Source organism: Equus przewalskii, chromosome 26 (genome assembly GCF_037783145.1).
Source record: "Equus przewalskii isolate Varuska chromosome 26, EquPr2, whole genome shotgun sequence".
Classification (NCBI taxonomy): Eukaryota; Metazoa; Chordata; class Mammalia; order Perissodactyla; family Equidae; genus Equus; species Equus przewalskii.
The window spans coordinates 4,754,842-4,758,885 of record NC_091856.1 but is presented as its reverse complement, the minus strand read 5'-3'; the positions used below and the strand labels follow the sequence as shown (position 1 = coordinate 4,758,885).

At 35.0% G+C, this 4,044-nt stretch overlaps 1 pseudogene; it reads right to left on the bottom strand.

Annotated features, from left to right (window-relative positions):
* Window positions 1–3,238: 3,238 nt before the first annotated feature.
* Window positions 3,239–3,770, bottom strand: LOC103550225 (large ribosomal subunit protein eL21-like; annotated as a pseudogene).
* Between the last annotated feature and the right edge of the window lie 274 nt (window positions 3,771–4,044).

The window sequence follows — 4,044 nt, the reverse complement described above, 5'->3', positions numbered from 1 at the left end:
AATTTATTTGTTGAAGAAACTGCATTGGTCTTACAGAGTTTTCCACATTCTGGGTTGTATTTTTTCAGTGTAGTTTAACACATTTCTCTGTCTTCTGTATTTCCCAGACATTGGTGACTAGGGCTAAAAGTTTATAATGATATTAAGCCTTCCAATTCATGAACATGTTCTATTTATCATTTTGATTTGGGTTTTCCTTAATGTCTATCAATAAAGTTTTCTATTTTTCTCCACAAAGGTCTTGCACGTGTTATTAAAATTATTTCTAAAACTTTGTCTTTTTTTGCTAAAACTGGAAATGATAACTGTTCTCCCCCCAACTTTATTGACATATAATTGACATATAACATTGTGTGAGTTGAAGGTGCACAATGTGATGATTTGATACACGTATATATTGCAAAATGTTTACACAATAAAGTTAGGTAACACACCCTTCACCTCACATAATTACTATTTGTTGTGGTGGTGGTGGTGGTGAGAACATTTAAGATCTACTCTTTCGACAGTACAGTATTGTTACCTGTAGTCACCATGCTGTCATTAGATCTCCAGGACTTAGTCCTCTTATAACCGGCAGTTTGTACTCTTTGACCAACCTCTCCTCATTTTCCTCACTGTGCAGCCCCTGGAAATCACCAGTCTACTCTCTGTTTCCATGAGTTTGACCTTTTTAGATTCCCCATATGAGTGAGATCATACAGTACTTGTCTTTCTCTGCCTGACTTAAAAAATGTTAGCTGTTCTTAAATTGCGTTTTCTGCTTGTTCGTGGCTGATGGATACAAATACAGCTGACTTTTTTTTTGTTTTACATTGATTTTGTATCCAGCAACTAGTTAAACTCTCTTAAAAATCTATTAATTTATCCTAAACCTCTTTAGCTTTTCAACATAGATAATCATATAATCTTTGAGTAATCACACTTCTGTTTCTTCTTTTCAAATATATATATATATAAATAAATAAATATATATATATATATATAACTTTTTTGTCTTTTTAACCCTATTTCTTTCAATATAATGAATGGAAGTGATGATACGAGGCATCCTTATTTTGAACTCTATTTCAAAACAATGTTTTGCTCTTTCACAATTAAATATTAAATATTATATTTTGCTGCAGTTTTGGGGTATACTTACCAGGTTAAGAAGTTTCCCTCTATACCTGGATTTTAGGAAATGTTGTCATAAGTTGGATGTTGATTTTTCAAATGTCTTTTCTCCATCTATTTGAGATAACCAAATTCTTTAATCCGTTAATGTTAATCTGATTTTTAAAAATGTTAAACCACCTTGCATTTTGGGGATAAGCCTTAACTGGAACATAATGTGTTGTCATTTTTATATGTTGCTGGCTTTGATTTGCTAATATTTTGTTTGGAAGTGTTGCATCTAGCTCATCTATAAGGTTGGTCTGAATTATCCTTTCTTTTAATGTTATTTTCAAATTTTCATATCAAATTATAGTATAATCAAAATAATTGGGGAATAGTTTCTTATTTTCTATTAGAATTATTTTTTTCTTAAATATGTGATAGAATTTGCTATTCAGATCTTCTGGGTTTGTTGTTTCCTTTGTAGAAATATTTTCAACACTTAATTCAATGTATTTGATAATAGGACTACTCGGTTTTATATTTCTTCTTAAGTCAGTTTTTTCAAAATTAATAGATTTTATTTTCTGGAGAAGTGTTAGGCTCACAGCGAAACTGAGTGGAAAGTACAGAGAGTTATACAAACTCCCTGCAGCCCCTCGTCCAGCCTCCCCCACCATCTCCGTCCCTTGCCGGATGTACATTTGTTACAGTTGTTGAACCAACATTGACACATCATTACCAACCAAGTCTGTAGTTTACATTAGGGATCATTCTTCGTGTTTACTTTCTATGGGTTTTGACAAATGTGTAAGGACATGTATTCATCATGATAGTATATAGAATAGTTTCACCACTCTAAAAATCCCCGGTGCTCTACCTATTTATACCTCCCTCGCCCCAAGATCCTGGCAACTATCTTTTTATTGGCACTCATCTTTGTACTGTCTCCATAGTTTGTCTTTTCCAGAATGTCGTATAGTTGGAATCGTACAGTATGGAGTCTTTTCAGATTGGCTTCATTCACTTAGTAATATGAATTTAAGGTTCCTCCATGTCTTTTCACGGCCTAATGGCTCATTTCCTTTTAGCACTGAATGACATTCAATTCTATGGAGATACTACAGTTTATTTATCCATTCACCTATTAAAGGACATCTTGGTTGCTTCCGGGTTTGGTGATTATGAATAAAGTTACTATAAACATTTGTGTGCAGGTTATGTGGACATAAGTTTTCAACTCTTTGGGGTAAATGCCAAGGAGCATGACTGCTAGATCCTATTGTAAGAGCATGGTTAGTTTTATAAGAAACTACCAAACTATCTTCTAAAGCGGGTGTACCATTTTGCATTCCCACCAGCAATGAGTAAAAGTTTCTGTTGCCCTGCATCCTTGCTAGAATTTGGTATTGTCAGTGTCCTGGCTTTTCACCATTCTAATAGTTGTGTAATGGTATCTCACTGTTGTTTTAATTTGCAATTCCCTAATGATGTATCATATCACTTGCCATCTGTATATCTTTTCATGGTGAGGTGTCTGTTTAGATCATTTGCCCATTTTAAAAATTGGATTTTATTATTGTTGAGTTTTCAGAGTTCTTTGTATATTTTGGATAACAGTCGGTTATCAAATATGTCTTTTGCAAATATTTTATCCTAGTCTGTGGCTTGTCTTCTCATTTTCTTGACAGTGTCTTTCACAGAACAGAAGTTTTTAATTTTAATGCAGTCCATCCAATTTATTAATTTTTTCTTTCATGGATCATGTCTTTGATGTTGTATCTAAAAAGTCACTGCCAAACCCCGGGTCGTCTAGATGTTCTCCTGTGTTCTCCTCTGGGATTTTATAATTTTGCATTTTATACTTTGGTCTGTGATGCATTTTGAGTTAACGTTTGTAAAGGGTGTAGAGTCTGTGTCTAAATTCTTTTTTGCATGTGGATAAACAGTTATTTGGGCATCATTTGTTGAAGAGACTATTCTTTCTCCATTGAATTGCCTTTGCTCCTTTGCCAAAGATCATTTCATTATTTGGATGGGTCTATTTCTGGGCTCTCCATTGTTCCCTTTGTTTTGTTGGTTTGTTTGTTTTGCCAATAACACATTGTCTTGATTACTATGGCTTTATAATGAATCCTTTTTTTTTTTTTTTTTTTTGCAGCGCAGAGGTCTTTTATTTTCTTTCACCTATCATGCCATGAATTCATAGGGAATGGGTTCCAGCAGCTCAGACTCCTTTCCATTGGTTGTCACAAAGTGTGCTTCTCTGGGTGGAGCAGGCTGGCGCTTCAGTTGAAGCCAAGTACCCTTCTCTTTGGCTTCCTTCTTTTTCTGATCACTTTCCTTCACACGTTTCAGGAAGCTATCCCGGCTCTTAGAGTGCTTAATATGCTCAATACGTACATTAATTCTTTTGGCAAGAATCTTGCCCTTTACCTGTTTGTTTACAACAATGCCAACAGCATGCTGGGTAACATTGTAGATTCTTCCAGTTTTGCCATGGTAACATTTGTGGGGCATTCCTTTTTGAACAGTGCCCATTCCCTTGATGTCTACAATATCACCTTTCTTGTAGATTCACATGTATGTGGCCAAAGGAACAACTCCATGTTTTCTAAACGGCCTAGAGAACATATAGCGGTGCCTCTCCTCTTTCCCTTTGTGTTGGTCATTTTGGCGAATTACTGGAAGATGGCGGTGCCGGCCGAAAAGGCTATAATGAATCTTGAAGTTGAATGCTGTCAGTCCTGTGAATTTGTTCTCCTTCATTCTTGTGTTGGCTAATCTGGATCTTTTGCTTCTCCATATAAACTTTAGAATCAGTTTGTCGATATCCACAAAATAAATTGCTGGGATTTTGATTGGGATTGTGTTGAATCTACAGATCAAGTTGGGAAGAACTGATATCTTAATAATATTGATTCTTCCTAACCATGAAATAGATTC